Raw genomic sequence first — 20,530 nt, 5'->3', positions numbered from 1 at the left:
GATGCGGGCTATCCAGATGGTGTCTTTTACACCTCCTCTTCACCAGCTTGGGTGTATCTTAGCACATTCTCCCTTGCTGTCCTCCTTGACTTTGACGAGGCTCAAACCCTGTTTTCCCCTGTTTAGGTCTTGCCGGTGCAGATGGGTGAGATGTTTTTTCAAAGAGCAAAAGCTGGTGATTAGTGCTATTTAAAATTAATGACCGTGGTGATGATGCACAGCAAAGGAGGGAACGGGAGAGGGGAAAATACCTGCTTCGTTAAATAATGCTTTGTAAATAATAAATAAAAAGATGGCTTTTAACCATCTCTGGTTAAAACGTTTTATTTTAAATGTTGTCCAGAGGCAGATAAAGCCCAGGATGGAAAATAAGAGAACTTTATTTATTGTTTGTTTCTGGTAATTGGTACTTGGACATGCGTTAGTGGCTGCGGAGGGCTGCTGGAAAGTTGGGAAAGGAAATTTCTTGCTGGATGCAGTCCCTGGCGTTACCACTGAGAGCAGGGAACTTGAGGTTGTGGAATGGTCACGGCTGCATTTCCCGGTTTGTTGGCTGTTAGCAGTGAGCTCCGTGGCTGCTGTTAGAGCTGTGATATCCTGAGGCCCGGAGTGAGAATAAGCACTGACCGAGCCTGGTGTCGGAGGCAGCAGTGAGAATGGAAAACTACTTGTACCTTTTGCACTAGTGAGAATATCAGGTCTCGAAAGATTGCACGATCCCTTTCAAAGCATGAGAAGGTGTCTGTGGAAGTAGAAATTGGACTTACATTTCCCTACCTCTTCTCCTAGCAGTTCTTCGTGTTACCCAGGACAGTTTTGCCCTCTTTGACTTCCCTGCAGAGCCTTCTGGCCTCCCTCGTGTCAGGGTAAGTTCAGACGAGACGGATCTCAAGGGGGAAGAACTGGAAAGCTCCGTCAACTTGAGCTCCTGAAGAGGAATCCGTGCGACAAATGTTGATCTCTGCCTGAGCTTATGTAACGTGGAGCTGCTGGCTGGCTCAGGAGAGCACAAAATAGTGTGTTTTGTAATGCATATGCTGGAGGAGGAGGCGTTTATAGAGCCTGCGCAGCTCGCTGGTGTTTGGGAGGCCAGAGGAACGTCCCGCAGACGGATGTAAGAGCAGGGTCGATTAAATTGACAGAAGGCAGAGCCAGAGATCTCCAATTCTCTCGTACTGCGTGCACATCGGTGCCAGCTGACATAGACTTGAGGAAAACAAAATGCCAGCAGCTCCAGAAGGTAGGGAACCTGTGTTTACCACGTCCCCACGGCTCTGCAGGTGTTGCAGAGCGAGCTGGCTCGGAAATCTGCTGTCTGCAGCAGCGAGGTGCTTCCCCAGCTTGAGCACACTGCTCCACGGTGCCTACAGATGCTCGGATAAACCCAGGAGGTGCTCCCTGGCTGGCGATTTCTCTGTGCCTTGCCTCTGCACAGCCTTTGGCCCCTGCTGAGTTCCTGCAGGTGCAGATGTGGCCAGTTGTGAAAAAGCTAACGGGAACACGTCAGCCTCCGTTCCCCTAACAGCAACACGTTTTGTGCAAAAAAAAAAAAAAAAAAAAAAAAACAAACAACATCCTGCAGCATTATGGGCTCTGAATATTCAGAAATTTGGAATCAGGTGTGCTGAAAGAGGGGAGTGCTGGGAGGGAGAATTGTTTGTTTTGTCCTGGTTGCTGAGATTTTAAGGTGCATTAAACTCGTGTTTTCAGCCTGTTCTCTGCAGATGTAATGGCTAACTTCTACCTCAAAAGAAAAAAAGGGAGGTGAGTCCTAAGGAATACTTTCTTAGGCACCAAAGCATGGCTGTGTTGGATTGGCGAGGCAACTACTGAATTTTAGGAGATCTCAGGAGGCATTCAAGAGCAGCCCTTTGCCCCCAGATAGTTCAGCACATCTCTGAGTGTCTGCAACCGGGGCTGAAATTGTACAGCAGCTTGGAAAGTTTCTCTCAGGGGTCCATTTCTGATCTGTTTGCTTTAAAGGCCAGGTTGTCCTTTTCTAAAACCGCAAGATTGAAGTTTTGTCTCTCCGACAAAGAAATATCGGATCAGGAAGAAAGACTTTTTCAAAGGCAGTTAATCAAACCGAGGGTCACCCTGAGGGTCACGCAGACTTTCAGCAGGTAGGGGGGTGAGCCCGCGGTACGTGCTGGCCTGGAGCACAGCTTCAGCAAGCACAGAGGTTTGTGCACCCAAAACAGCCAAAAACCACTATATTTTGCAGAGTGCTTCATGGAGAAGGGCATGCAGATGGGGATCTGTGCAGGCGGGTCTTCTGGCACTTGGAGGCTTATAGGAGGGGATAGCAAGGTGAGGATCGGGCTCTTCTCCCAAGCACCAAGTGATAAGTCAAGGAGAAATGGCCTTAAGTTGCGCCAGGGTTGGATATTAGGAAAAATATCTTCACAGAAATGGTTGTGAAGTGTTGGAAGAGGCTGCCCGGGGAAGTGTTGGGTCATCACCATCCCTGGAGGTCTCCAAAAGACGCGTAGATGTAGAGCTTCGTGACATGGTTCAGTGTAGGACTTGGCAGTGCTAGGTTAAGGGTTGGACCAGATGATCCTAGAGGTCTTTCCCCACATGAATGAGTCGATGATTTGGTGACTTCCCTGCGCCCCCAGGTGTACAGAAGGAGGTACAGGCAGGATCTGTGCGGAGCCAGCTTGGAAACGGAGACCACGGCTTGCGACGCCTGGCAGGAAAAGATTGTTTGAGATCAAATACTGGAAGAGGTCGTGGGGTCTCTGTCCTCGGAGATATTCAAAACACAATTGGACGAGACTGCGAGTAACCTGTTGTAGTTGACCCTGGTTTGAGCAGGGGTGGGCTCGGCAATCTCCAAGGGGTCCCTTCCAACCCCAGCAGGTCGGTGTTTGAACCAAGAAGTTGGCTGCCCTGTTTCTGCAGAGTTCAGCATTATTAGCTAATTAAAGATGGATCAGAAGGCTTTTATGCATTATATTTAGTGGAGTGGATTATCAGAGTCAGGTTGCCCTGCTCTACGTTAAAAGGGAACAGAAACTGAGGGGAAAGGAAATAATTTTTGTCAGCTTCATTTGTGTAATAGATTTTCTGTGCTATTTTCCGTTGGGGCGGGGGCTCGCTTTGAAATAGAGGTTGACTTCAAATTGTAAGTAGTGCTTGTCTTCTGTGGATTTTTTTTTAATACAGATTACAAAGAAGGAAGAAAGAAAGAAATGCATCTGGGCTTATATCCAATTGGATTACTGTCAACCACATCCAGCTGAGAAGGGAAAAGACAGATGTATTGATGGTCACTGAAATGAGATGGAACAAAAGACGACAACCTGAGCAGAGAAGAAAAGGTACTCTTTTAAAAAGGTTGTGTTTTGATGGTGCATTATTCTGGTCTTTCAGAGCTTCCTGCATATCCCCGTATGCCAAGTAACCCCCTCTCCTTTTTTTTTTTTTTCTTTTTTGCCTTAAGGACTTTCATTATTATTATTTTTTTAATCAAAATTCAACTGTACCCCTTTCCTCTCAGCTGTCCTTCATCGCAAGCCACACAGCACATTTTTAGACATTTGTAACCCGCAAAAGCCTGCTGCTCTTCCATTTCTGTGATCTGGAAGATGCAAAGTCCTGGAGCCTAGGGTTTTTTGGTTGCGTTGAAGAAAAGGCTGCTCAGTTATTTCCATTTGTCAGTCGCATTACATTTTCAGTATGTACCTCATCTTTTGGATTTTTTGTCTGCCCTTGTAGAATCCATGCTCACATACTAGAGTGAAAACATAATTCTTCCCTGCAGTGTGTTCTGTGAGTCACCAAACACCCCAAAAGTTTGACTGTTAGTTGTCTTACCTGCTGAGATACAAATGGGGACAGGTCCAGCTGACTATGTGGTGCCTGAGGGACTTCAGCCCAAACCTACCTGTGCGATGCTAGATTAAATCATTTCAGTCCAGACTATCACAAGTATTTTGCTCCCTAATATGTATTGTGATGGCAGGAACCAGATGCCTTTAGGATCTGTCAGTTGTTCTTCCTTGTTTTGCTGTAAAGATCTTCCAAATAATACATTTTCTCAGAATGAGACACAATCTTGAGTAATCCATCTATCAATTTATATTTCTGCCTATCCATGGAACAACAAATTATCCTAGTGAGAAAAAAAAAGTCCCCAAAACACACAAACTCCAACCACATGGGTATGTGCTTAATTTTAGCTGTAGCCTGGTATGCCTTTGCTTTGAGTGGATCATGAGCAGATACCAAAGTACTTCAGTCAGCAAGGGTCCATGCAGAAGTTTGTTGGCTACGGTTTGAGCTGTTGGCTGGTTATTAGTCTTTGCCTGGATTTTTACCTGATTTTGTGTAATGGAGAAATTGATGCCTTCCGTTCTGATTAAGGCTCAGCATTTTATTTATGGAAGCCTCTCAACTGAAAGGTGCTGTACAGACGTGTAAAGTATTATTATTATTTCTCTAAAGCATGTTGTCCATAACTCACAGCAAATATAGTTTATGAAACATGCTTGCTATGCAGCTTTCATTTTTCATCCTTATTTATTAATACCTTTTCAGAGCACTTTAGATAAGTATTTGGAAATCTAGTTATAGGAAAGTCGTATTTTGCACATTTCACTTTAACTGGGAAGAACATTGTTTTCTGATTTTAATCATAAAAATGGAATGCTCCTAATAGAGCGGAGAAACCCAATTTCCTCCAGAAGCATTTGCAGGCTGATCTGGTTCAGATATTCCTGCGATCGCAGGAGAGTAATATCTTGGGCATGAGAAAATGTTCTGCAGTATACCTGAAACAAATATAGCTGTACTGGACAATTATGCGTTTAGCATCATTGACTTTCAGCTATTTGGCTAAGATACTCTTTACTGTCCATTGTCAATTATTAACCTTCACAGCTACAGTGCTTTGTAATTCTGAGCATAGCGCATGCATCAGATGGAGCACAGCGAAGGAAGGCAGCTGGAAAACACCATCCAGGGCACATACGAGATGTTGTGATGACTTGGCTGCGTTGATTTGCTATTCACAACTTGCTCCATGCCACCTCTTCCTCCTCCTCCTAATTGTCACCCACGTGAGCAGCATGGTGATTCAGAGGGGAAAAGCTGCATAAATGCATGTGAGAGTCAGAGCTTAGTGATAAATTCGGGTTGTAGCACTGCAACCTAGTCCTACCATTCCAGTCCTTTGCTAGGACCACTCCTAAATATAATATAAACGCTGCTGGGTGCGGTGGAGTTATCAGTCTGGAAGTGCAATACAGGAGAACTGCTGAGACCAGAATTTATTCTCCATCGCTTTGGAACGATCAGCTGGTAGAAGCACGCAGTGCTCTTAATGAAGAATACTGTTTTCTCATTTTCTCCGGGATTGAATTCTTTTATTCTACTTAGTGTTTGTCAGCTCTGGCTTCACATTATGATATTTGTGCCAGACCCTCAGTTGGCATGGTCCTGCAAAAGTCAGTGTGGCTACACTGTTATACACCAGCAGTCAGCTGGGCCCTCCCTGAGTAGAAGGGATGCTGATAGAAGAGATGTTCTTTAGTGAAGGGTCAGGCAAAAAAAAAGCATCAGCTTCTTGTGTGTTCCTCACAGTTTTAGACTGAAATTCAATGATCCCATTCATTACATTTCTTCGACCTATTCTCTGACCGCTATGTTTATATCTATAATAAACTTGCCACTGCATAAACTCAAAGCTAATTCTGTTTTACTAGATATTGCTATGTGAACCATAAATAGATAGAAGGTACGGAGGAAACAGAAGAGCCCCCTGCAGTGTTAAGCAGCAGGTTGCTGAGTTTATGGATTGTAGGCAACTAAGGTTTTTTCTCTTCTCTCCCCCTACCCCTTCTTCACAAATCTGAACTAACATCACTTGATTTTTCAATATATATGCAAACAAATCACAGCAAGTGATTTCATGGTCAGTGCTAACAGAGTTCATTTGGAGTTGCACAGCAGCACATTTTGAGAGCAAGGGGATCAAACATAAAATTATATTGGCAACTTGTAGCTGTAACTGCAAAAGGATTAGGAAGCTTACAAGAGGACTGGAAGTTGCATTATGGGATCAGAAGCAAACAGAAAGCACTTCAGGCAATGCTTTCAAAAATGTGGAAGTAACTTTAGGAGCCTTTGACTTTCAATTAGAGCTATGGAAGGTGTTCCACCTGTGATTGTTTTGTGGCAAGGAATACAAGTTTACAGGCACTTCGATACCTCTTGAATTTGTCTCTGCTTGACTGAATTTTTCTGTTTTGGTGGTTGTGACGTGTATGCTTTACCTGGACAACTATCTGCTTCCTTAGAAAAACTCTCCACTGAGAGTCTCCACTTTCAAATTGCCCAGTCATTCTTTTCCCTGTTTCTTTTTTCATCCCAGGGGAAAGTCCAGCTTCTCCATAGGCATCATGAACACTTTTCTATTGGGTATTTTTACTGAGAAATTTGCTACGTTTTTGTATGTCTCGGTGTTCCATTGGTGGACTTCGATACCAAGCACAGAAAGTCAAGCCTCCCCTCAAATGTTTAGCTTTGAAACCAGTAGCATTTTGTCAGATGTCAGTGTTGAGGTTTATTTATTGCTTTCCAGAAGTCTCGCTGCAGGATACTGGGCAGGGTCCATCTGGATCCATTTAGGGCCTTTTTTATTCTGTTTTTAGTTTCTGCTTTTGGATCTGTCACTGATACTTTCATACTTGGGTCATAAGCTCTTTGAGACAGGAATTGGCTACTGCTTCTAGTTTGTTTGTATGCTGCCTACCACGAAGATTTCTTATTGATCAGTCTTAACACATTCTTCCAACAAAATTATTATTTTCAATTATGATGATTAGATCTGTATGTGCCTGAGTCTCTTTCATGAAAAATTGGATTATTTCAATCCATGATAAAGAACTTTGAGATTAAAATAAAACAGTGATTTGTCACTGCGGGGTATTAGTGTTTCCATCTATACTGGCATACATCTTTTGCAGTGTTCACAGAAACTGCATTCAATCTCTCTCCCCTGCAAGTGAAAGTGCTAATGAAGCAAGCATATGTTCAAATATGGGATGGTATCTTGTTGCAGTACTATACTGAGAAGATGAAATTTGGCTAAAAGTAGCACACAGCATAGTCATTTTGTGTGCATTCAGCAGAGTAAATATTTATCCTCTGTTTTTAAAGGCACAAAGGCACAAGGAAAAGGAAGCTGCACGTTATCAATACATATTGTAGTGTGAGTTTGAGGTTTGTTTTGGTTTCATCACATGCTGCCCTCTGTACTCTCACTTTACATGTAAAATAGCCTTTTTGTGTGACCTTAGTTACTGAATTCCATGTTGATACTCCTCTTCCTTACTGGTATTTTTCCCTCAAACCCTCCAAGTGCATACTTAGATTGAAGTTTGTGTTTGCATCATAAATGAGTTCCGGTCGTGTGCTTTGGTTTTCATTTTTCTGTCTAAAGTAATAGAAGAAACAATAATTCATTTTAAAATGCAAATGCTTGAATCTGTTAATGCCCTCTTTCTTTTTAGGCAAGTTAAAATCTGAATACTTTAGCTATAACTTCAGCACTATAAAAATTAAGAAATTGGTTTAAAACAGATACTTTACTCTGAGGGTAGTGGATTTCTGGCACTTGCTATCACAGGAGGTTGCAGAGGCAAACAGTGTTGGAGGTTCAAATGGATTAGACAAATTTGTAGACAATACATAAATGGGTGCTAGAAGAGTTATTTAATACAGCAATCCTGGATGCAGGGGAAATGTGAGAACAGACCAAAGAAATGGCATGATTCAGATGTTCTGCCTAAATAGCATCTCTTATTGCCACTCAGAGGCAGAACTGGTCAAGCTGGACCAGCCTTTAGGCTGTTTTGTAAGCTTTCAAGTCTGTGATATATCTAAGTATAAACAATTTGGTAGATCTCTACAAGGTATTTAAGAGATGCATGGATGCAGCACTAAGGGACATGGTTCAGTGATGGGACTCAGCTTGGTGGTTGTACCTGGTGATCTTTGAGTCTTTGCCAGCTTAGATGATTCTGTGAAATCTGTTTAAAAGAAGAAGAAAAAAAAAAAAAAGAATTTGTTATGGATAAATTTTTGTAGAAGCAAATAATCTCTTGAATTAAATTGTATTATTTCATTTGGGAGGGGGCAATTTGATTCTAGGGTGAAGATAATGAAGCCATGTCTCACTCAAACACCTATTTAAGGTACATGTTACAATACCAATTATGCTCTGTGAAGTCATTAAAATGATGACTTTTCAGTGTCTGATTGTAAGAAGTTTCATTACAGTATATAGCACTAGACATTAAAGATGGTTGTGGAAGGCAGAGTGCATGCCACGTGGGGATGATGAGGTCCAGAAAGACAAAAGGGGGAGGGAGGCATTGGGGCCCTTAAAAATGCATATCCAAATTTTCTAGCTGAATGTCACTCACTGCTAGTACATGTGAGGTGGAGAAGTTTATGATCTCAGTGATATCATTTAATACCCAGGACAAGCTGGATTTTGGTTTTGTCTTTGCCGCTGTTCAAAGAATAATAAAATGGGATAAGTTCTAGGTGTTTCACAAAAGGAATTATTTACTACGCCATGGTGCCACGCATTAAATGTTAACAGACAATATCTCGCAAGATTTACTGTAGGAATCTCGCTGCTTCCCCATTTTGAGCTATGGAGTAAAAATGAGAATTATTGCTGGATATGATGAACAGCAACAGTATCTCGTGATAAGTTTGGCCATAACTCAACATTTACTGCAGGTCACCACTGCAATGATAATGCAAAGGAAATTAATCTCTGGCCCTGGTTAAATGAATGCAAGCATGAAAAGACTAGCACAAAGGTGCCTAGCGCTCACATGAGGATTAGTCATTAATAAATGTGCTAAAAAAAGAGATACTATAGCCAATAAATGCCATGATCATCATCTTTAGCTCAGATATGAGCAGAAGGTGCAGAACTTAACTCGCAGCTAAGACCCCAGTAAGCTAATTCGAAATAATTCATGTGATTACAGAGGGGATGGAATAGATGCCAAAGTCCCATGAAGTCTTAGCTCTGTCTGGGGTAAAGCCATGGAAATTTGTAGTAAATCCCTGCACCAAGGAATTGTCAGCTAGTAAGATGAAGTCAATGTGGTAGCAGAAGAGGGTTTTCCACTCATTATGAGACAAGGAGTGACTCTTTAGCACATTGTTTAGTGGTGTAGGCTCCTGCTCTGAGGGACGTCTCACTTTTCCTTGAATGTAAGGGAAATACAGAGTCTAGGTGGCTATTTGGCTTACTGTAGGCTCCTAAAGTTGAGCCATATGAGGAGTCTGTAAGGCGGTAAGTCTGAATTTATCCAAGAATTTGACAGGTCCGAGTTCTGAGTCCAGTTCTTGTGAACAACTCAGACAACCTCAAGACCATCCTTCTCTTCTGACGTGCTGCCTTTGGGCTGTGTGAAGGAGAAGCACTCACCTAAACAAATATGACCTAGGTTTATCTATCGTTTGTGAGATTAGTTCACCACTGTGGTTTTGAAAACCTCTCTGCAGCATTCTGGCCCCGTTTCAGGTTTTGCAGCACAGCCCACCGTGGTAAAGTCGCTCTTATTCCACATTCCACCAACAAACCAAATTCCTCTTCTCTTTACTCAAGCCCAACCTTAATAGCCTTAATATGTGTTCCTCTCCCCTGCCTCTTTTTTTCTTTATTCTTCTGTTTGTAATGTTTCTGAATGAGTAGAAAAATTAACTGGGGCATCATTTCATCTTTTTCTTTTTTTTTCTGAAATGGAAATTAGTTTGCTGCTCTGAAGTTTGCAGGCGTTTCACCACACCACATGGAATTTGTTTTGAAAGAAAGAATTCTGGGGATCATGTATAATAAGGTTCAGAAACATGCCTGTCTTCTGCAAGCCAACAAACCATGATGCTGTGATTGGCATATAATCAGTTATCAACTATGCAGTTTTTATCAGCAGAGTGTGCATGAGATGGCTCCTTACGTGGAAATGTACTTGTTCATCTGAGACAGATTTTATGGACCATGAAAAATCTGTCTAAGCTAGATTTTTCAGGTGAGAGTGAAGGAGAGAAAAGAGAAAGTAACCATCAGTCATTCCTTTCATATTCTTTGTGTATAGTGCTAAATACCTGCTATGAAATATCAAACAGAGAACTTGGTCAGATAATGCGCTGTTGTTTGTGGGGAGTCATTTTTTCTGCCCTTTCACTGGAGCTCAAAAGAAGTTTAAATTTAGGCTTTACTACTAAGTAAGTTCAGGACTGGGAGCAAGTCTTTTTGTCTCTTTTGGCCTCATCACTTCATCTGTAGAATGCAAATCATGCCTGATTTGGGGAGTGTTAAGGGTGTGTATTTAAGCTGTGTGTCGTGTGGAGCAAGGACTACATCTTATTTCACAGCTCACTGAGCTTAGAAGCTCAGGGGTAGAGGGGGAGTCCTGATCCTGCTCATCATGGACAAACATTGTGGAAGAGAAGTCTTTTAAGTGTCGTTTGGAAGCATAACTTTTTAAGACAGAGGATAGGTTTAATCCAGTTGGCAACCAGCATTTTCTTCTGTAGTAAATGACGTAAATGGAAACAGTTAATCAAGACCAAATAATAATAATAATGAAATCAGATATCTAAGGATTTATCATTTAAAGTCTTTTGATACATTTCGTAAAGAATAACTGTGCCTAAAATGTTCTTCTTTTTTCTTTACATCAAGAAGCACAAATATAAAACTGTAGCTGCTTACAGGCGATCAAATATAGTAATTATTAGCGCTTAAGTGCTAATTTACATTTATAGACATTCATTATGTAGGTCTGTTCCTGAAACTGGGGAAAGGAGTGTGGGAGGGAGTACAGAGGATCAAAATCCAAGTAGCCTGATTGATTTCACAGGAGTCACACAAGTTTATGCTAACTGAAAATGTTCCCTGCTCAACTAAGTGCTTCTATTTTCACAAATCCTTGCTATCAGAGGGGTTGAAGGGGTAATTCTGGCAAGCGCTGAGCACCACGTAGCTGCCGCTGCGAGATGCACACAGTAGAGGCATGGCTCCAGCCACGGGAGCCAGGCTTTTAACCAGGCTGGAGTTAAGAAATATTTGGAAACTTTTCTGATTCAGCCTAAAAGAAATCCAAATCTGTTTTCCCCTGATTGTGGTGCAGTTCCCCTGAAGGGCCATTCACAGTCCTTGATGGCTGATTCTTGCAAACGGTGCAGCCTGCTGAGCTACTCGCAAAATGCAGTTCTGCATCTGGTCCTTCCCTACACCAAGCTTTGGGAATAATGTCCAGGTGTCAGGTGGTCAGCCCATGCTTAAACCATGGTTTATGGCCAACTCACTCATTTGAGGTAATTAGCAGTCCATTTGTTAAACCCTTCCACATGGTGAAGTCATCAGAGGTGTTCCTGTTCCTGAAGGAACCTTTTTCTTTGCTTTGTTGTTTTGCTTTTTCCCCCTTTTCCTTGAACCCCTTGCCAATTCAGGGTTCATCAGCAAATTCAGTGGCTCAGAACAGTGGGGTCTGAGCCCGACCCTTGGCTCTGTCACTCGTTCCAACTTTACCCGAATTTCTCCATCCCTCTTAAGTCCCATTAAATGAGGAGGATCCTTTTTCACACCACCTAGCTGTCTCATTTGCTTCCTGATCTAGAATAGGGATCACCTCTGAATTTGTGCTTTATCCCAGCTGAGATTTCTCGTTCCAGTAGCACACTGACAGCAGAAGCAGCCTGGAGTTCCCACTTACTCGAAATAAAGCTATAAAAGCCATAAGATCCTGCTGTATGTCCCATGGAAAGCGACAGCACAGCAGGTGACCTAGGCCATTGTTGTAATACAGTCTCTTAGCACTCAAACAATTGGGGTGAGCAGCGTGTCATAGGATGGGAACGGTGACAGCTTGTCTGACCAAGAGCAGAGAGCAAGTGGGGTCAGCACCAAAGCAAGCCCAGTGGGGCTGATGCTCCAGCATTACAGCCCACACAGCTTCCGTTGTAAAGGGCAAGCTAAGGTCAGCATGGTTAGACTGCACTTTGAAGAAACTGCCAGCGAGTAAAAGACTGAGATGGAAAGCTAGATTTCAGGCATGTTAGTGAAGAAAGACACTCATGGTCTCTTTAATGGACTTCTCCAGGCTACCCATCTTGTAAAGATCACCTGTGAAACGTCTCCTTTAGCTTATTACTTTATTTTCTGCCGATGGTACTCATTTTTCCTGGTACCAAGCCTTTCCTGAGAGTTATTATCTGAATTACTGTATATTGCTGCTATAAACCAGTTGCCTGTCTAGATGCTCTCACTGTAAAAGGGGCCCTGTCCTGCAAATGGGACCTCGGTCTCACTGCTTCATCATGGGAGGGTTCACAGGGCTGCATGCTGCTGGTGCCTCCGAAGTAATTAGTCAGCAACAGAGATGGCTGAGCACGAACAAAATAAAAGGAAAATAGGAGTTGGGATGATTTTGTGGCTTCTCGTGCAGGAAGCTGTCCTCGCTGAGAGGAGAGGTGTGTATCGGGGAGCTCCTGGTGAAAATTCAGTGGGGTCCAAGCTCATCAGAAAGAATCCAAGAAGTCAAGTAGGACAAAAGAAGTTCTTAGTTCTCATTGCATACAAAGGTACCCATAGCCACTCCCAGAGGGAGAAATTATTGAAAGTTTCTTAGTTTGGTTCCTTTTTGCTTGTTTTCTGCATCCATCTGTGTTGTGATGACCAGAAGAGGATCTTTGAATCCTGTTTGTTTATTGGGAGTACCCAGGGACAAGTGCAGCTGGTGCAAAGGTGTTTGAGGCAGCTGTACAGACAGGCCTTTGTTTCTTTCCTCAATTTGAGGGAGTATCTGTAATGAACGCATGTGAAAACAAGAGGCAGTCTTGTACCTAAAACTGGAGGAACTGTTCCCATACTTGAAACCAAACGGGTGGCCTCGAGTAACAGATATGTAAAGGCTGCCTTGGAAATGCTTTACAGCGTTGCATGAATACTTCAAGAGCTCTTCAGAACGTAGTCAGTGTGACAGGGCTTTCTGGAGATCTTTTCTTCAGAGGCATTTGTCATGAACCTAGGAATAATGCATGATGCACTTGAAGAACAAAGGGAGTTATCTACTGAGTTTCAAAGGAGAGATTTTTACAATTACAGCTGCTCATAAGGTAGTCGGTAGGCAGATTATAGTGTTGGAGTGAATGGCTGATTGACTTTTCTCTCACAGGTTTCTTGTTCAAGAACCTGTTGAGAATAAAAGAATTATGTATAAATCTATGCTGAGAGTCCAACAAGAACTGAGATGGGTTAGGTCCCCCCTTTCCTTTTTGGTGCACACACTCCTGGTGTACAAAACTGCTTGCTTTTACTGCCTCGTCTTTGAATGAAAATTTCAGCAGCCTTGGGCAAGCAGGCACAGCACGGTATAAATATTACAGAGGGATCCTTTGGGCTCTTGTACTTACTGTGATGCCCTGATGAAACAAGATTTGAGAATCAGTCTGTGAGACTCTTAAACATGCGGATTCGCTTTTTTTTTTTAATTAAGTCTATACAGTGTGAGCTAAAACATGGTTTTTAGGTAGGCGTTACGGGCAAGGTTACACCAGAAGCAGAGACATAAATGGGGACTAATAACACATCCGTAATGCTTTAAAATGAAATTGAGAGACGTGTGGTAAAATTTGTTAAGAGTTTGTGTCTGATATTTGTAGGTGGTTTCTGCCCAGATAAGAATTGGTAGTGGTGGTTCTTATGGGCCAGGTGGTTCTTACTGGTGATATTCCACTGATTTCACCACCTGCGGTCATGCAGGTGAACCCGTACTGAACAGTAAATGCATCCCAGCTGGATGCCTGGTTCATTCTGCCACTGATTTCAGCTTCAGAATTTGTTTGTGCCCAAGGTGTTCAGAGAACCGCAATCCAGCAGTGAAAGTCAGAGCAATACAGGCAGCTCACACCCTGAAACACAGGTTTGGAGCCTCAACTAGCGTGACTTGGCAGAGGCACCGCTGACTGCAGTCATTGTCCTTTGAAACCTTGTTGAAATCAGTGCAGCTAAAACCAGCACAAGCAAATATTTGGCCTAAGCAAACCTGTTTGCTTTGCATGGAGCCAGCACACAAGGCCGTGCCTGGAAAGCACTTGCACCATTTTCCGTAGCGTTGGAAGGGGAAATGACAGAAGTGCACAAAAGGCAAAAAAAAAAAAAAAAAAAAAAAAAAAGCTGAGGATCTTGGGGAGGGTGTACTCTAGAGACTTTATTTTGTTGTGTTTTACTAAAGGAAAATATTGAACTGATTGTTCTTGCAGATTATTTTTTAAATTGTGTTTGTTTTCCATGTTCAAATATAAGCCCAACTGGCTACCAAAGATATTCTATTTCTCTTCTGGGCTAGCAATTACCCTACCTGTTATCACTCTGGCTTTTCCCATTTGGCACTGACATAAACCATGGAATTATATAAATACCTCTCCTCTCCCTTTCCCCATCTATTCTGTTTGTATCTATACTTTGTCAAAGCCCTTTTTTTCTTCATGCTAATAGCTGTACAGAGTCCTCTGGAGGTCAGCCTTCCTAGCTGTGCTCAAGAAGAGCACTGGCTCTCCAGTAAAAAAATGACCCCAGTAAAAGCCATTCATTCATGATCAAATGTGGTGAATCTAGGAGACCATCTAGTCTCTTCTATAGTGTTTTCCTTAGAGCACAGAGGGAATTGTAACTTGCTTGACATTATTTTTGTGCGGCCTGACATGTCATTTCAACATAAAACAAGCAAAAAAAATAATAATAATAAATTGACCCCCAAATCCTAGCTCAGAACCTAGGGAGAGGCAGAAGAGAGATGTACAGAGGAATCCATTGTCGAGGGGACTTGGAAGCAAGATGCTCTCAGAGAGGGGAGAAAGCTGGCTGAAGGAAGTGCCAGAGCTCCCCCATCAGCATCCCACCCTCCGGACCGTGCTCGCTCTTCAATATTTGCAAGCTGCAGCTCGGTCCAGCCTGTACGGGACCAGCGCTAGGAGTCACGATCTCATTTTTCTAACAACCTGGCCCACGTCTGCATAAAAGTTAACAATGTGAAATAAACCAAACCAAGGCCCTTGGTAGCCCCAGGAAGGCTATTTATTAACATCGCACTGTGTGTGTGCAATCCATGTATAGCATACACACTGTACATAATTAAAAGTCTTAGAGCTGTAGCACTCCATGATTAATGCCTTAGGTAGGCACTTCGGCTCCTAATACTAATAGGAAGTGACTCGCTCTAAACCATGAGTGGTGCTCGGGTACCTCAGGAGTAATAAAGGTTGCTCTAGGCATATTGCATGATTCCTTGACTCATTAATTATAGCTGCCCGAAGTGGAAAGTTTATAATTAAACATATAGTTTACTCTTCTACTTTTGGATGAAGTAAATTAAGGTAATTAGATTTCTTTTCGATTAAGCGTATGGAGCAGTTTACGAAGTGCGCAGGTGTGTGGAACAAGGAGGTTACTGTGCAAGGAATTTTGTCTTGAGCTCATCTGAGATCCAGTGCGGAATGATGTGATGTTTGTAATCAAACCCATTAAGTGTAATTATCCTTATAGGAGTTTTTTTTGACTCTTGAAAAGGAGGGGTGAAGAGTAAATAAGTACCTTGTCTTCCTTGTCAGGACCTTCTTTTGGGATGCAGCCGTTCTTCTCATTTCTTTACTGTTAAATTGAGTTGCAGGTAAAAGTCTTTCAACTGAAAATACCAGAACAAGCAATTAAAAAAATCAGATGTCCAGGCATGCGTAGTTAAAAGAACAAGGGTTGTTCATACTATATGTTAAGCATGTTGTATGTTACTTGCTTATAGGAACTACCATGATATTTGAACATGTAGGGTAGGAAAGTATTAGTTCAGTTTTACAAGGAAACTGAGGCACACAGGCTTAAGTCACTTCTAGTTCACAGAAAGAAAAAAAAAAAATTAATAAGGAGTTGATCTTGAATCGTAGGATAGTGTCCTTAATTTTTGGCCACTCTTTTGACCTGCTTAATGATCATTTGTTTATTTAAATAAATCAAGAGTTGGGAGACTAACTGGAAAACCTGTTAATTGTAACCCCTCCTTCTCTTTGCAGATTTTGATTGCTTTGTAAGGCTGTGTAGCAAACAAGGCAACTTCGCTGACATCTTGGCTTCGTGGTTTTGTTTTGGAATTGATGCTATAAAACGAATACTTTGTGTTATTGCAACACTTCCTCTAATGTGCATTTAATTCTGCACTGACCTATACAGAGATGTATGCAATTTTGTGCTTTTGTACACACTCACACACATCTGACTACAAGAAAATTCCCTGTGTGGGGTATTTTGTGGTTCAGCTTTCTGTGATTTGTTCTGGGTTGTGGAAGGAACGTGCAGGGAGCTATTTGCGCAGGGTCACACAGCTAGATGGGAAAAGAAAGAAACGATGGGGCACTTGATAGCTCATATCTCATTGTGGGTCTGGTCCTTTGCTCCATTATCAAGAGCTTTTATTTATATATTGTCTGGAACTTGGGCTGGAGCTCCAGTGTTTCTGATCTGGGTGCAATTGAGTCAATAAAAGTCAGACTCATTAATCCTGGCCTGCGGCAAGTCTTCATGACTGGAAACAGTACCAAATGCCTCCTAATGACTCAAGTAGGGATAGTATGGAAATAAAGGAGTCTGAGTACTTAGACTTCACGAACGTGTGTGCTGGTTTGTTCAGCGTTCCCCCTCCATCCCCCCCCCATCTTTTTCATTCCCTGTTGTAGGCAGATACGAGGTGTGTATTGATTCCTGAGAGAGCACTAATGGCATTTGTTTCTTTGCAGAATTAAACTTGACATATACATAATAATGACTTTGTCAAGCTCTGCCTTTAATGAGCTTTTCCAGGCTGTATTTGCAACTCATTGAGGGTCTTTTCTGCGGCTTATTTTCATGAAAAAGAAAGTTAAAGCACATTGAACAGGATTATTGAAGTGGTGCTTTAGCACTTGCATTGCTACACAGACATCTTTAAGGCCCATGGCCTGTGAAAGACACCCCAAATGCAGGCATGGGAAGCCTTTGCAGTTATCTTTCATCACTGTGAGGGTTTAACTCGGTTTTATCCAGTGCAAGTGACTATGTGCAGCAAGGTGCCTGTACTGGTGGCCACCTCTTGCCACTGGTGACCGGTGCCTCCGCTTTGCCCGGCCTTCGTTCCTGCCATGTTCCCTGGCTTTGGCCTCACCAAGTAGGCCTCATCGGCTCTCGGAGGGCACACGGCAGGAACAGAGCACTCTGTGCCCTTCCTCCCTCTGCATCTGCACTGCCCCAAGCTCCTTCTGGTATTTGGCTGTCAGGTGCAGCAAGCCAGAGCCAAAAATGTGGAGGTTAGGGGTGGAATTTGTCCTCAGGACAGAGCCTGCAAAGCCCCGCCAGTGCTGTGTAAAGTGCAGGCCCTGACAGGGGCTGGAGTGTCCATCAAAGGCTTTGTTCCATACCTGTCCTCGCGGAGTGGAAATCAAAGGCACTCTCTTTATCTGATGGTCTCTAAAAGGGATCTGAAACATCGATTTCTGTTTTCAAGTGAAGCAGGAGTGTCACTTTGGCTTTGAGCACGAACCTTATCTCAATTTCCTCATTGAGCAGCAAAACAGCTCCCAATGTTTTATTTTATTTCCTTGAGGCAGAGAAGGAGAGCAGTTTGGTTGCAGTTGGCTTGCCTCAGAGCACTGGAGCTAGGCAAGGGATCCCTTATGTTGTTTTGTCCAATGCTGCTATTTCTGAGGCTTTTTTGCTTCCTATCTGACCACACTGTTGGCCTCCTCGTGCTGGCCCCTCTCAGGCACTCCCCTTCACTGCACCAGCTCCCCCTGCTCCATTACCTGTGAGCATCTCTCTTACTTGGGGGATTTTCTTGAATCAAAAACTGGCATCAGCATCTGTCCCTTAACAGCAGTGCCTGGGCTGGGAGTACTGAATTTCGAATGACTCTCTCTAGACCAGGTTATTGCATTGAAAACACTCAGAAATAGATGCTAAAATAAGATCTGGTTAAAGACACACTGAACCTGCAAAGTGAGTCCCATTGATTTCAGCAAGATTTCTTTGTATGTTGTAGGCAACATTGCTTTGTTTTATTTCTTCACGTGACTCAAGACATTGTCTTTAATCTATGAAGTCCTGTGTCCTGACAATCTTGTAAATGTTTTTATGTTTCTCTGTTTAGTCCCGTCTGTGATAAATCTGAGAACAATGTCTGTTGAAATCGGTTTTCAATCTGAGGCACAATTAGCTGATCTTGTTTCATGTTGAAAGGTGACAAGCAGGAAATGTGAAGATTTTCATAGTGTATTAACACAGGCAAGTTAGGCAGTGACAGAGACCTTATGAACTTGTTAAATATTTAAATGTGTCACACATAGAAGGAGAACTGAAAGGAGCAGCAGGGCCATTCCAGCCTTGTCCCTACAGGATGAAACAAACTGGTTTTCAGAGCACGTGCAGGAAGAGAGAGGAGAAATCCCCTGGAAGTGCCCAGTGCTCCAAGCTGCTGACATGCAGACCTTTGCTGCCTGCAGCCAGAGGTCCCAGTCTGCTATGAAACCCAGAGCAAGCCTTTCAGCAAATGTGAGACTGTCAGATGAGCTATGTGATCATGCTTCCTCCTGTTAAAGCAGAGAGATTATTAAATGTTTGGGTTCTTTTTAGCCTGGCTTTTAGGAGAAGCATTGCACAGCTATCTGCCATGTCAAGCTGTCACATTAACTGTGCCTTCTGAAGGCATCTGCGCAAGAGCACCCTGCAAAAAAATGGAATGGCGTTGGGTTTTTGTATTTGTGGGCCTGTATGGGAAATGGTGGTCAAACAGACAATTGGTGCACAGAGCTAAAACTTTGTTTCTCCCCTCTGAGCCTCTCTAATGGGAGGAAGTTATGTTGAAGAAGGGAGCACGCAGCTGATGTTGGCATGTCAGTGGCACACTGTATTACAAAACCTAGGTACCAAGTAAAATGAAGGCTGCCCATTTAGCCTAAGAAAAGATTGAGTGTAGTTGACTATTTGCATTAGGACTTCCTACCAGCCTCTGTGCACGCGAATGCACCAAGCAGCTGCTAGAAAGGACATCTGGAAGTGAAACTGAAGTAGAACAGGATGAAAAATCTTCCAAACTCTGAAGGGAAGGTCATCACATGAAAAGCTAAATGTCACATTTGTTGCTCAACTTAGTACTATTACATCTGGAAAAATGTAGCCCTTCAGTTCTGCAACTGAAAATAAGCCGAAGTCAAACAGAAGTCCTTGAGTGCAAACACACAGATCAGAATTAAATTTCCTTCTAACTCCTGGGTAATAGAGTTCTGTCAGAGCCAGGAGTCAATTAAGTGGATAAATACACACGTAGTTCACTAACACTTAGCATTTCAGTGGTATTTTGCTGAAGTAAGCACTTAATGTGATTATTGTGTTTCAGCCTGATTTAAGATGACAAGTTTTGCATTTCCTAAATATTAATTAGCCCCGTATTTCTATTTATTTAAACTCTGAGGCAGCAAGTGGGTAGTTGTGTGATTTACCTCTACCTCCTGGCACTTATCTCAACTGGGACATTTGAAATGCAATTCTAAACAATTAGCCTTCCTGCCTGTCAGCATAAAGAATAAGGAATAGAGCTTGTTTTGTTTGTTTGGGGGAATGATCATTGTACAAACTGCATCTACAAACAAATGCAGGGATCTGCTTGTTTGGAGCTCACTGCAAGACGAGGCTTTTTGATACCTAATCACAGAAAACCAATAGATTTTAAATTGATTTTTTTTTTCTTTGGGGCTAGGCTATTCCCCTATGGGTGGCTTTTAGGGACAATACCAAAGGCACACGGGACTGAATTGCTTGTATTGTGCTGCTGGTGTAAAGCAGTTGGGTGTCTGCCCAGCAGGAGATGCTGTGGCTGAGGATATGACCTGGCAGGTATTTGAATAGTGCCCTAGGAATGGGAGTGAGACGGATCTGCAGTGGTCTGCGCTGCTGGGCTGAAACTGCTGCCTTGCACAGGCAGCCTGACGAAGAAATCAGTTTCCACACCAGGAGAGTCCTTGCTATAAAGAGACAGAATGTTTTCCAAATCTGACCCTTCCGGAGCATCTCGGGGTTGTCTGAATTGCTCTGACATCTCTGCAAGTCTCGCCCCGTGGTATCCAAGAGCTCACAGGCCAACTGTGAAAGCACGTCATTCAACTCCCTGGTGGCACAGAGGAAAGATGGGTATTTAAAACTTCAAATGGGCAGAGATTAAAAGGCTCTGGATACCCAAAGCTCCTTTTGAATTCAATGGGAATTTGTGTACTTGGTAGCAAAAATAGAGGGATTTTTATAGAGCTGCACTGGTTGGAGCATTGCGAATCTACCCCCAGGACTCCTGCTCCATTTCTCTAGTTCAATTATGGCCCTCGTTGCACGCTCTTTGCTATTACTCTGTATGTAATGAGGTGATGGTTGAAGTATTTCAGCTGTAATGGACGAGTGGCAACCAATTTGCCTTGACACATG

At 42.8% G+C, this 20,530-nt stretch overlaps 1 long non-coding RNA gene across 3 annotated transcripts in view; it reads left to right on the top strand.

The window, feature by feature from the left end:
- Nucleotides 1–20,530, top strand: part of LOC137845270 (uncharacterized) — a 190,024-nt gene that overhangs the window by 128,860 nt on the left and 40,634 nt on the right. Inside the window, exons 4-5 of one of the 3 annotated variants that reach the window (XR_011090158.1) lie at nucleotides 3,172–3,326; nucleotides 16,105–16,736. This is a non-coding gene — a long non-coding RNA (uncharacterized lncRNA). Of the gene's footprint in view, nucleotides 1–3,171; nucleotides 3,327–3,505; nucleotides 4,473–16,104; nucleotides 16,737–20,530 lie in introns of those variants that run through there. The other 2 variants (XR_011090155.1, XR_011090151.1) reach the window with 2 other exon arrangements.

This window comes from Anas acuta, chromosome 27, assembly GCF_963932015.1.
Source record: "Anas acuta chromosome 27, bAnaAcu1.1, whole genome shotgun sequence".
NCBI classification, from domain to species: Eukaryota; Metazoa; Chordata; class Aves; order Anseriformes; family Anatidae; genus Anas; species Anas acuta.
The sequence above is the reverse complement of the archived record's forward strand: the minus strand, read 5'-3'. Positions and strand labels throughout refer to the sequence as shown.